General features: G+C 38.7%; 14 non-coding genes across 14 annotated transcripts; all 14 read left to right on the top strand.

The window, feature by feature from the left end:
• Nucleotides 1–340: 340 nt before the first annotated feature.
• On the top strand, nt 341–505 carry LOC139062790 (U1 spliceosomal RNA). Its single transcript, XR_011516335.1, has one exon. It is a non-coding gene; the product is annotated as a U1 spliceosomal RNA (small nuclear RNA).
• Nucleotides 506–1237: 732 nt separating this feature from the next.
• LOC139063003 (U1 spliceosomal RNA) lies at nt 1238–1402 on the top strand. Its single transcript, XR_011516543.1, has one exon. It is a non-coding gene; the product is annotated as a U1 spliceosomal RNA (small nuclear RNA).
• Nucleotides 1403–2136: 734 nt separating this feature from the next.
• On the top strand, nt 2137–2301 carry LOC139062784 (U1 spliceosomal RNA). The gene has a single exon (XR_011516329.1). It is a non-coding gene; the product is annotated as a U1 spliceosomal RNA (small nuclear RNA).
• Nucleotides 2302–3033: 732 nt separating this feature from the next.
• LOC139062775 (U1 spliceosomal RNA) lies at nt 3034–3198 on the top strand. Its single transcript, XR_011516321.1, has one exon. It is a non-coding gene; the product is annotated as a U1 spliceosomal RNA (small nuclear RNA).
• A 734-nt stretch (nt 3199–3932) lies between these two features.
• LOC139062797 (U1 spliceosomal RNA) lies at nt 3933–4097 on the top strand. Its single transcript, XR_011516341.1, has one exon. It is a non-coding gene; the product is annotated as a U1 spliceosomal RNA (small nuclear RNA).
• A 735-nt stretch (nt 4098–4832) lies between these two features.
• Nucleotides 4833–4997, top strand: LOC139063078 (U1 spliceosomal RNA). Its single transcript, XR_011516623.1, has one exon. It is a non-coding gene; the product is annotated as a U1 spliceosomal RNA (small nuclear RNA).
• Nucleotides 4998–5731: 734 nt separating this feature from the next.
• LOC139062814 (U1 spliceosomal RNA) lies at nt 5732–5896 on the top strand. The gene has a single exon (XR_011516357.1). It is a non-coding gene; the product is annotated as a U1 spliceosomal RNA (small nuclear RNA).
• Nucleotides 5897–6635: 739 nt separating this feature from the next.
• On the top strand, nt 6636–6800 carry LOC139062800 (U1 spliceosomal RNA). Its single transcript, XR_011516344.1, has one exon. It is a non-coding gene; the product is annotated as a U1 spliceosomal RNA (small nuclear RNA).
• A 734-nt stretch (nt 6801–7534) lies between these two features.
• On the top strand, nt 7535–7699 carry LOC129165952 (U1 spliceosomal RNA). Its single transcript, XR_008565217.2, has one exon. It is a non-coding gene; the product is annotated as a U1 spliceosomal RNA (small nuclear RNA).
• Nucleotides 7700–8434: 735 nt separating this feature from the next.
• Nucleotides 8435–8599, top strand: LOC129165905 (U1 spliceosomal RNA). The gene has a single exon (XR_008565170.2). It is a non-coding gene; the product is annotated as a U1 spliceosomal RNA (small nuclear RNA).
• A 734-nt stretch (nt 8600–9333) lies between these two features.
• LOC129165942 (U1 spliceosomal RNA) lies at nt 9334–9498 on the top strand. Its single transcript, XR_008565207.2, has one exon. It is a non-coding gene; the product is annotated as a U1 spliceosomal RNA (small nuclear RNA).
• A 735-nt stretch (nt 9499–10233) lies between these two features.
• On the top strand, nt 10234–10398 carry LOC129165878 (U1 spliceosomal RNA). The gene has a single exon (XR_008565144.2). It is a non-coding gene; the product is annotated as a U1 spliceosomal RNA (small nuclear RNA).
• A 734-nt stretch (nt 10399–11132) lies between these two features.
• Nucleotides 11133–11297, top strand: LOC129165941 (U1 spliceosomal RNA). The gene has a single exon (XR_008565206.2). It is a non-coding gene; the product is annotated as a U1 spliceosomal RNA (small nuclear RNA).
• Nucleotides 11298–12036: 739 nt separating this feature from the next.
• LOC129165939 (U1 spliceosomal RNA) lies at nt 12037–12201 on the top strand. The gene has a single exon (XR_008565204.2). It is a non-coding gene; the product is annotated as a U1 spliceosomal RNA (small nuclear RNA).
• Nucleotides 12202–12388: the final 187 nt, after the last annotated feature.

The raw sequence follows: 12388 nt of genomic DNA, 5'->3' as shown, positions 1-12388 counted from the left end.
ACTCCATAGAAATCTTGGTACAGAAAATGCTTCAGATGAATTAAAAAAATATTTATTGCAGCAGATATAGTATGCAACATCCAATGTTTTGACAACAAAAAGAAAAGGTCCATTATACATTGTTTTCTTCTAGATTTGGCTTGTTTTTTAGATGACTTCCTTCCAATCCATCCAAACATCAACAGTGATCTCAACTTTCAAAAATAAACAAAAGAAGTCATATTAAAACCTTTTTAAACGAAAGATGAGATATCAGTGAACAATTGTCTGTTGTCATTCTTACCATGAGTCAGAAGAGCATGTGAGTGAAAGAGCTCCCCAAGAATCAGCCGAACAACTCATACTTACCTGGCAGGGGGGAAACCATGATCACGAAGGTGGTTCGCCCAGGGCGAGGCTCAGCCATTGCACTCGAGGTTGTGCTGACCCTTGCGAATTCCCCAAATGTGGGAATCTCAACTGCATAATTTCTGGTAGAGGGGGACTGCGTTCGCGCTCTCCCCTGACAACTTGTACTAAAGACAATACCAATAGTCAAACAATGCTTTTCTAATTGTTGCCAGCCTTGTCACATTATTATTGCAACTAGTTAGCACACTTGCTTATTTGGCTAAGAACATTTACATCGTCCACGAATATGTACACATGATACAAAGGCTTATTCCATGTTGCACCTATAGATTAATCCCTTAACTTTACTCATTTAACGTCTAAATCGGAATCATGAGACTGGCATTGGAAATTCATTCTGAATCAGAAGAAGGAACTTCATTTTGCCCCCAGCCAATCAGGAAGCTAAACTGTCTATGCTCTTCCCTAGGCCAGCCAATCGGCATGCCAATATTATGTACAGTTGACTGTAAACATTGCTCCAATTTTTCTGTATTTTAAAACACACACCTCCATAGAAATCTTGGTACAGAAAATGCTTCAGATGAATTAAAAAAATATTTATTGCAGCAGATATAGTATGCAACATCCAATGTTTTGACAACAAAAAGAAAAGGTCCATTATACATTGTTTTCTTCTAGATTTGGCTTGTTTTTTAGATGACTTCCTTCCAATCCATCCAAACATCAACAGTGATCTCAACTTTCAAAAATAAACAAAAGAAGTCATATTAAAACCTTTTTAAACGAAAGATGAGATCAGTGAACAATTGTCTGTTGTCATTCTTACCATGAGTCAGAAGAGCATGTGAGTGAAAGAGCTCCCCAAGAATCAGCCGAACAACTCATACTTACCTGGCAGGGGGGAAACCATGATCACGAAGGTGGTTCGCCCAGGGCGAGGCTCAGCCATTGCACTCGAGGTTGTGCTGACCCTTGCGAATTCCCCAAATGTGGGAATCTCGACTGCATAATTTCTGGTAGTGGGGGACTGCGTTCGCGCTCTCCCCTGACAACTTGTACTAAAGACAATACCAATAGTCAAACAATGCTTTTCTAATTGTTGCCAGCCTTGTCACATTATTATTGCAACTAGTTAGCACACTTGCTTATTTGGCTAAGAAAATTTACATCGTCCACGAATATGTACACATGATACAAAGGCTTATTCCATGTTGGACCTATAGATTAATTCCTTAACTTTACTCATTTAACGTCTAAATCGGAATCATGAGACTGGCATTGGAAATTCATTCTGAATCAGAAGAAGGAACTTCATTTTGCCCCCAGCCAATCAGGAAGCTAAACTGTCTATGCTCTTCCCTAGGCCAGCCAATCGGCATGCCAATATTATGTACAGTTGACTGTAAACATTGCTCCAATTTTTCTGTATTTTAAAACACACAACTCCATAGAAATCTTGGTACAGAAAATGCTTCAGATGAATTTAAAAAATATTTATTGCAGCAGATATAGTATGCAACATCCAATGTTTTGACAACAAAAAGAAAAGGTCCATTATACATTGTTTTCTTCTAGATTTGGCTTGTTTTTTAGATGACTTCCTTCCAATCCATCCAAACATCAACAGTGATCTCAACTTTCAAAAATAAACAAAAGAAGTCATATTAAAACCTTTTTAAACGAAAGATGAGATATCAGTGAACAATTGTCTGTTGTCATTCTTACCATGAGTCAGAAGAGCATGTGAGTGAAAGAGCTCCCCAAGAATCAGCCGAACAACTCATACTTACCTGGCAGGGGAGAAACCATGATCACGAAGGTGGTTCGCCCAGGGCGAGGCTCAGCCATTGCACTCGAGGTTGTGCTGACCCTTGCGAATTCCCCAAATGTGGGAATCTCAACTGCATAATTTCTGGTAGAGGGGGACTGCGTTCGCGCTCTCCCCTGACAACTTGTACTAAAGACAATACCAATAGTCAAACAATGCTTTTCTAATTGTTGCCAGCCTTGTCACATTATTATTGCAACTAGTTAGCACACTTGCTTATTTGGCTAAGAACATTTACATCGTCCACGAATATGTACACATGATACAAAGGCTTATTCCATGTTGCACCTATAGATTAATCCCTTAACTTTACTCATTTAGCATCTAAATCGGAATCATGAGACTGGCATTGGTAATTCATTCTGAATCAGAAGAAGGAACCTCATTTTGCCCCCAGCCAATCAGGAAGCTAAACTGTCTATGCTCTTCCCTAGGCCAGCCAATCGGCATGCCAATATTATGTACAGTTGACTGTAAACATTGCTCCAATTTTTCTGTATTTTAAAACACACAACTCCATAGAAATCTTGGTACAGAAAATGCTTCAGATGAATTAAAAAAATATTTATTGCAGCAGATATAGTATGCAACATCCAATGTTTTGACAACAAAAAGAAAAGGTCCATTATACATTGTTTTCTTCTAGATTTGGCTTGTTTTTTAGATGACTTCCTTCCAATCCATCCAAACATCAACAGTGATCTCAACTTTCAAAAATAAACAAAAGAAGTCATATTAAAACCTTTTTAAACGAAAGATGAGATCAGTGAACAATTGTCTGTTGTCATTCTTACCATGAGTCAGAAGAGCATGTGAGTGAAAGAGCTCCCCATGAATCAGCTGAACGACTCATACTTACCTGGCAGGGGAGAAACCATGATCACGAAGGTGGTTCGCCCAGGGCGAGGCTCAGCCATTGCACTCGAGGTTGTGCTGACCCTTGCGAATTCCCCAAATGTGGGAATCTCAACTGCATAATTTCTGGTAGTGGGGGACTGCGTTCGCGCTCTCCCCTAACAACTTGTACTAAAGACAATACCAATAGTCAAACAATGCTTTTCTAATTATTGCCAGCCTTGTCACATTATTATTGCAACTAGTTAGCACACTTGCTTATTTGGCTAAGAAAATTTACATCATCCACGAATATGTACACATGATACAAAGGCTTATTCCATGTTGCACCTATAGATTAATCCCTTAACTTTACTCATTTAACGTCTAAATCGGAATCATGAGACTGGCATTGGTAATTCATTCTGAATCAGAAGAAGGAACTTCATTTTGCCCCCAGCCAATCAGGAAGCTAAACTGTCTATGCTCTTCCCTAGGCCAGCCAATCGGCATGCCAATATTATGTACATTTGACTGTAAACATTGCTCCAATTTTTCTGTATTTTAAAACACACACCTCCATAGAAATCTTGGTACAGAAAATGCTTCAGATGAATTAAAAAAATATTTATTGCAGCAGATATAGTATGCAACATCCAATGTTTTGACAACAAAAAGAAAAGGTCCATTATACATTGTTTTCTTCTAGATTTGGCTTGTTTTTTAGATGACTTCCTTCCAATCCGTCCAAACATCAACAGTGATCTCAACTTTCAAAAATAAACAAAAGAAGTCATATTAAAACCTTTTTAAACGAAAGATGAGATATCAGTGAACAATTGTCTTTTGTCATTCTTACCATGAGTCAGAAGAGCATGTGAGTGAAAGAGCTCCCCATTAATCAGCCGAACAACTCATACTTACCTGGCAGGGGAGAAACCATGTTCATGAAGGTGGTTCACCCAGGGCGAGGCTCAGCCATTGCACTCGAGGTTGTGCTGACCCTTGCGAATTCCCCAAATGTGGGAATCTCGACTGCATAAATTCTGGTAGTGGGGGACTGCGTTCGCGCTCTCCCCTGACAACTTGTACTAAAGACAATACCAATAGTCAAACAATGCTTTTCTAATTGTTGCCAGCCTTGTCACATTATTATTGCAACTAGTTAGCACACTTGCTTATTTGGCTAAGAAAATTTACATCATCCACGAATATGTACACATGATACAAAGGCTTATTCCATGTTGCACCTATAGATTAATCCCTTAACTTTACTCATTTAACGTCTAAATCGGAATCATGAGACTGGCATTGGAAATTCATTCTGAATCAGAAGAAGGAACTTCATTTTGCCCCCAGCCAATCAGGAAGCTAAACTGTCTATGCTCTTCCCTAGGCCAGCCAATCGGCATGCCAATATTATGTACAGTTGACTGTAAACATTGCTCCAATTTTTCTGTATTTTAAAACACACACCTCCATAGAAATCTTGGTACAGAAAATGCTTCAGATGAATTAAAAAAAATATTTATTGCAGCAGATATAGTATGCAACATCCAATGTTTTGACAACAAAAAGAAAAGGTCCATTATACATTGTTTTCTTCTAGATTTGGCTTGTTTTTTAGATGACTTCCTTCCAATCCATCCGAACATCAACAGTGATCTCAACTTTCAAAAATAAACAAAAGAAGTCATATTAAAACCTTTTTAAACGAAAGATGAGATATCAGTGAACAATTGTCTGTTGTCATTCTTACCATGAGTCAGAAGAGCATGTGAGTGAAAGAGCTCCCCATTAATCAGCTGAACAACTCATACTTACCTGGCAGGGGAGAAACCATGATCACGAAGGTGGTTTGCCCAGGGCGAGGCTCAGCCATTGCACTCGAGGTTGTGCTGACCCTTGTGAATTCCCCAAATGTGGTAATCTCGACTGCATAATTTCTGGTAGTGGGGGACTGCGTTCGCGCTCTCCCCTGACAACTTGTACTAAAGACAATACCAATAGTCAAACAATGCTTTACTAATTGTTACCTGCCTTGTCACATTATTATTGAAACCAGTTAGCACACTTGCTTATTTGGTAAAGAAAATTTACATCATCCACGAATATGTACACATGATACACAGGCTTATTCCATGTTGCACCTATAGATTAATCCCTTAACTTCACTCATTTAACGTCTAAATCGGAATCATGAGACTGGCATTGGAAATTCATTCTGAATCAGAAGAAGGAACCTCATTTTGCCCCCAGCCAATCAGGAAGCTAAACTGTCTATGCTCTTCCCTAGGCCAGCCAATCGGCATGCCAATATTATGTACATTTGACTGTAAACATTGCTCCAATTTTTCTGTATTTTAAAACACACACCTCCATAGAAATCTTGGTACAGAAAATGCTTCAGATGAATTAAAAAAATATTTATTGCAGCAGATATAGTATGCAACATCCAATGTTTTGACAACAAAATGAAAAGGTCCATTATACATTGTTTTCTTCTAGATTTGGCTTGTTTTTTAGATGACTTCCTTCCAATCCATCCGAACATCAACAGTGATCTCAACTTTCAAAAATAAACAAAAGAAGTCATATTAAAACCTTTTTAAACGAAAGATGAGATATCAGTGAACAATTGTCTGTTGTCATTCTTACCATGAGTCAGAAGAGCATGTGAGTGAAAGAGCTCCCCATGAATCAGCCGAATAACTCATACTTACCTGGCAGGGGAGAAACCATGATCACGAAGGTGGATCGCCCAGGGCGAGGCTCAGCCATTGCACTCGAGGTTGTGCTGACCCTTGCGAATTCCCCAAATGTGGGAATCTCGACTGCATAATTTCTGGAAATGGGGGACTGCGTTCGCACTCTCCCCTGACAACTTGTACTAAAGACACTACCAATAGTCAAACAATGCTTTTCTAATTGTTGCCAGACTTGTCACATTATTATTGAAACCAGTTAGCACACTTGCTTATTTGGTAAAGAAAATTTACATCATCCACGAATATGTACACATGATACAAAGGCTTATTCCATGTTGGACCTATAGATTAATCCCTTAACTTTACTCATTTAACGTCTAAATCAGAATCATGAGACTCACATTGGTAATTCATTCTGAATCAGAAGAAGGAACCTCATTTTTCCCCCAGCCAATCAGGAAGCTAAACTGTCTATGCTCTTCCCTAGGCCAGCCAATCGGAATAACAATATTATGTACAGTTGACTGTAAACATTGCGCCACTCCAATTTTTCTGTATTTTCAAACACACACCTCCATAGAAATCTTGGTACAGAAAATGCTTCAGATGAATTAAAAAAATATTTATTGCAGCAGATATAGTATGCAACATCCAATGTTTTGACATCAAAAAGAAAAGGTCCATTATACATTGTTTTCTTCTAGATTTGGCTTGTTTTTTAGATGACTTCCTTCCAATCCGTCCAAACATCAACAGTGATCTCAACTTTCAAAAATAAACAAAATAAGTCATATTAAAACCTTTTTAAACGAATGATGAGATATCAGTGAACAATTGTCTGTTGTCATTCTTACCATGAGTCAGAAGAGCATGTGAGTGAAAGAGCTCCCCATGAATCAGCCGAACAACTCATACTTACCTGGCAGGGGAGAAACCATGATCACGAAGGTGGTTTGCCCAGGGCGAGGCTCAGCCATTGCACTCGAGGTTGTGCTGACCCTTGCGAATTCCCCAAATGTGGTAATCTCGACTGCATAATTTCATGTAGTGGGGGACTGCGTTCGCGCTCTCCCCTGACATCTTGTACTAAAGACAATACCAATAGTCAAAGGATGCTTTTTGAATTGTTGCCAGCTTTGTCACATTATTATTGAAACCAGTTAGCACACTTGCTTATTTGGTAAAGAAAATTTACATCATCCACGAATATGTACACATAATACAAAGGCTTATTCCATGTTGGACCTATAGATTAATCCCTTAACTTTACTCATTTAACGTCTAAATCGGAATCATGAGACTGGCATTGGAAATTCATTCTGAATCAGAAGAAGGAAGTTCATTTTGCCCCCAGCCAATCAGGAAGCTAAACTGTCTATGCTCTTCCCTAGGCCAGCCAATCGGCATGCCAATATTATGTACAGTTGACTGTAAACATTGCTCCAATTTTTCTGTATTTTAAAACACACACCTCCATAGAAATCTTGGTACAGAAAATGCTTCAGATGAATTAAAAAAATATTTATTGCAGCAGATATAGTATGCAACATCCAATGTTTTGACAACAAAAAGAAAAGGTCCATTATACATTGTTTTCTTCTAGATTTGGCTTGTTTTTTAGATGACTTCCTTCCAATCCGTCCAAACATCAACAGTGATCTCAACTTTCAAAAATAAACAAAAGAAGTCATATTAAAACCTTTTTAAACGAAAGATGAGATATCAGTGAACAATTGTCTTTTGTCATTCTTACCATGAGTCAGAAGAGCATGTGAGTGAAAGAGCTCCCCATTAATCAGCCGAACAACTCATACTTACCTGGCAGGGGAGAAACCATGTTCATGAAGGTGGTTCACCCAGGGCGAGGCTCAGCCATTGCACTCGAGGTTGTGCTGACCCTTGCGAATTCCCCAAATGTGGGAATCTCGACTGCATAAATTCTGGTAGTGGGGGACTGCGTTCGCGCTCTCCCCTGACAACTTGTACTAAAGACAATACCAATAGTCAAACAATGCTTTTCTAATTGTTGCCAGCCTTGTCACATTATTATTGCAACTAGTTAGCACACTTGCTTATTTGGCTAAGAAAATTTACATCATCCACGAATATGTACACATGATACAAAGGCTTATTCCATGTTGCACCTATAGATTAATCCCTTAACTTTACTCATTTAACGTCTAAATCGGAATCATGAGACTGGCATTGGAAATTCATTCTGAATCAGAAGAAGGAACTTCATTTTGCCCCCAGCCAATCAGGAAGCTAAACTGTCTATGCTCTTCCCTAGGCCAGCCAATCGGCATGCCAATATTATGTACAGTTGACTGTAAACATTGCTCCAATTTTTCTGTATTTTAAAACACACACCTCCATAGAAATCTTGGTACAGAAAATGCTTCAGATGAATTAAAAAAAATATTTATTGCAGCAGATATAGTATGCAACATCCAATGTTTTGACAACAAAAAGAAAAGGTCCATTATACATTGTTTTCTTCTAGATTTGGCTTGTTTTTTAGATGACTTCCTTCCAATCCATCCGAACATCAACAGTGATCTCAACTTTCAAAAATAAACAAAAGAAGTCATATTAAAACCTTTTTAAACGAAAGATGAGATATCAGTGAACAATTGTCTGTTGTCATTCTTACCATGAGTCAGAAGAGCATGTGAGTGAAAGAGCTCCCCATTAATCAGCTGAACAACTCATACTTACCTGGCAGGGGAGAAACCATGATCACGAAGGTGGTTTGCCCAGGGCGAGGCTCAGCCATTGCACTCGAGGTTGTGCTGACCCTTGTGAATTCCCCAAATGTGGTAATCTCGACTGCATAATTTCTGGTAGTGGGGGACTGCGTCCGCGCTCTCCCCTGACAACTTGTACTAAAGACAATACCAATAGTCAAACAATGCTTTACTAATTGTTACCTGCCTTGTCACATTATTATTGAAACCAGTTAGCACACTTGCTTATTTGGTAAAGAAAATTTACATCATCCACGAATATGTACACATGATACACAGGCTTATTCCATGTTGCACCTATAGATTAATCCCTTAACTTCACTCATTTAACGTCTAAATCGGAATCATGAGACTGGCATTGGAAATTCATTCTGAATCAGAAGAAGGAACCTCATTTTGCCCCCAGCCAATCAGGAAGCTAAACTGTCTATGCTCTTCCCTAGGCCAGCCAATCGGCATGCCAATATTATGTACATTTGACTGTAAACATTGCTCCAATTTTTCTGTATTTTAAAACACACACCTCCATAGAAATCTTGGTACAGAAAATGCTTCAGATGAATTAAAAAAATATTTATTGCAGCAGATATAGTATGCAACATCCAATGTTTTGACAACAAAATGAAAAGGTCCATTATACATTGTTTTCTTCTAGATTTGGCTTGTTTTTTAGATGACTTCCTTCCAATCCATCCGAACATCAACAGTGATCTCAACTTTCAAAAATAAACAAAAGAAGTCATATTAAAACCTTTTTAAACGAAAGATGAGATATCAGTGAACAATTGTCTTTTGTCATTCTTACCATGAGTCAGAAGAGCATGTGAGTGAAAGAGCTCCCCATTAATCAGCCGAACAACTCATACTTACCTGGCAGGGGAGAAACCATGTTCATGAAGGTGGTTCACCCAGGGCGAGGCTCAGCCATTGCACTCGAGGTTGTGCTGACCCTTGCGAATTCCCCAAATGTGGGAATCTCGACTGCATAAATTCTGGTAGTGGGGGACTGCGTTCGCGCTCTCCCCTGACAACTTGTACTAAAGACAATACCAATAGTCAAACAATGCTTTTCTAATTGTTGCCAGCCTTGTCACATTATTATTGCAACTAGTTAGCACACTTGCTTATTTGGCTAAGAAAATTTACATCATCCACGAATATGTACACATGATACAAAGGCTTATTCCATGTTGCACCTATAGATTAATCCCTTAACTTTACTCATTTAACGTCTAAATCGGAATCATGAGACTGGCATTGGAAATTCATTCTGAATCAGAAGAAGGAACTTCATTTTGCCCCCAGCCAATCAGGAAGCTAAACTGTCTATGCTCTTCCCTAGGCCAGCCAATCGGCATGCCAATATTATGTACAGTTGACTGTAAACATTGCTCCAATTTTTCTGTATTTTAAAACACACACCTCCATAGAAATCTTGGTACAGAAAATGCTTCAGATGAATTAAAAAAAATATTTATTGCAGCAGATATAGTATGCAACATCCAATGTTTTGACAACAAAAAGAAAAGGTCCATTATACATTGTTTTCTTCTAGATTTGGCTTGTTTTTTAGATGACTTCCTTCCAATCCATCCGAACATCAACAGTGATCTCAACTTTCAAAAATAAACAAAAGAAGTCATATTAAAACCTTTTTAAACGAAAGATGAGATATCAGTGAACAATTGTCTGTTGTCATTCTTACCATGAGTCAGAAGAGCATGTGAGTGAAAGAGCTCCCCATTAATCAGCTGAACAACTCATACTTACCTGGCAGGGGAGAAACCATGATCACGAAGGTGGTTTGCCCAGGGCGAGGCTCAGCCATTGCACTCGAGGTTGTGCTGACCCTTGTGAATTCCCCAAATGTGGTAATCTCGACTGCATAATTTCTGGTAGTGGGGGACTGCGTTCGCGCTCTCCCCTGACAACTTGTACTAAAGACAATACCAATAGTCAAACAATGCTTTACTAATTGTTACCTGCCTTGTCACATTATTATTGAAACCAGTTAGCACACTTGCTTATTTGGTAAAGAAAATTTACATCATCCACGAATATGTACACATGATACACAGGCTTATTCCATGTTGCACCTATAGATTAATCCCTTAACTTCACTCATTTAACGTCTAAATCGGAATCATGAGACTGGCATTGGAAATTCATTCTGAATCAGAAGAAGGAACCTCATTTTGCCCCCAGCCAATCAGGAAGCTAAACTGTCTATGCTCTTCCCTAGGCCAGCCAATCGGCATGCCAATATTATGTACATTTGACTGTAAACATTGCTCCAATTTTTCTGTATTTTAAAACACACACCTCCATAGAAATCTTGGTACAGAAAATGCTTCAGATGAATTAAAAAAATATTTATTGCAGCAGATATAGTATGCAACATCCAATGTTTTGACAACAAAATGAAAAGGTCCATTATACATTGTTTTCTTCTAGATTTGGCTTGTTTTTTAGATGACTTCCTTCCAATCCATCCGAACATCAACAGTGATCTCAACTTTCAAAAATAAACAAAAGAAGTCATATTAAAACCTTTTTAAACGAAAGATGAGATATCAGTGAACAATTGTCTGTTGTCATTCTTACCATGAGTCAGAAGAGCATGTGAGTGAAAGAGCTCCCCATGAATCAGCCGAATAACTCATACTTACCTGGCAGGGGAGAAACCATGATCACGAAGGTGGATAGCCCAGGGCGAGGCTCAGCCATTGCACTCGAGGTTGTGCTGACCCTTGCGAATTCCCCAAATGTGGGAATCTCGACTGCATAATTTCTGGAAATGGGGGACTGCGTTCGCACTCTCCCCTGACAACTTGTACTAAAGACACTACCAATAGTCAAACAATGCTTTTCTAATTGTTGCCAGACTTGTCACATTATTATTGAAACCAGTTAGCACACTTGCTTATTTGGTAAAGAAAATTTACATCATCCACGAATATGTACACATGATACAAAGGCTTATTCCATGTTGGACCTATAGATTAATCCCTTAACTTTACTCATTTAACGTCTAAATCAGAATCATGAGACTCACATTGGTAATTCATTCTGAATCAGAAGAAGGAACCTCATTTTTCCCCCAGCCAATCAGGAAGCTAAACTGTCTATGCTCTTCCCTAGGCCAGCCAATCGGAATAACAATATTATGTACAGTTGACTGTAAACATTGCGCCACTCCAATTTTTCTGTATTTTCAAACACACACCTCCATAGAAATCTTGGTACAGAAAATGCTTCAGATGAATTAAAAAAATATTTATTGCAGCAGATATAGTATGCAACATCCAATGTTTTGACATCAAAAAGAAAAGGTCCATTATACATTGTTTTCTTCTAGATTTGGCTTGTTTTTTAGATGACTTCCTTCCAATCCGTCCAAACATCAACAGTGATCTCAACTTTCAAAAATAAACAAAATAAGTCATATTAAAACCTTTTTAAACGAATGATGAGATATCAGTGAACAATTGTCTGTTGTCATTCTTACCATGAGTCAGAAGAGCATGTGAGTGAAAGAGCTCCCCATGAATCAGCCGAACAACTCATACTTACCTGGCAGGGGAGAAACCATGATCACGAAGGTGGTTTGCCCAGGGCGAGGCTCAGCCATTGCACTCGAGGTTGTGCTGACCCTTGCGAATTCCCCAAATGTGGTAATCTCGACTGCATAATTTCATGTAGTGGGGGACTGCGTTCGCGCTCTCCCCTGACATCTTGTACTAAAGACAATACCAATAGTCAAAGGATGCTTTTTGAATTGTTGCCAGCTTTGTCACATTATTATTGAAACCAGTTAGCACACTTGCTTATTTGGTAAAGAAAATTTACATCATCCACGAATATGTACACATAATACAAAGGCTTATTCCATGTTGGACCTATAGATTAATCCCTTA

This window comes from Nothobranchius furzeri, chromosome 14 (genome assembly GCF_043380555.1).
Source record: "Nothobranchius furzeri strain GRZ-AD chromosome 14, NfurGRZ-RIMD1, whole genome shotgun sequence".
NCBI classification, from domain to species: domain Eukaryota; kingdom Metazoa; phylum Chordata; class Actinopteri; order Cyprinodontiformes; family Nothobranchiidae; genus Nothobranchius; species Nothobranchius furzeri.
Note: the sequence above shows the minus strand (reverse complement) of the source record. Positions and strands in the feature narration are given on the sequence as shown.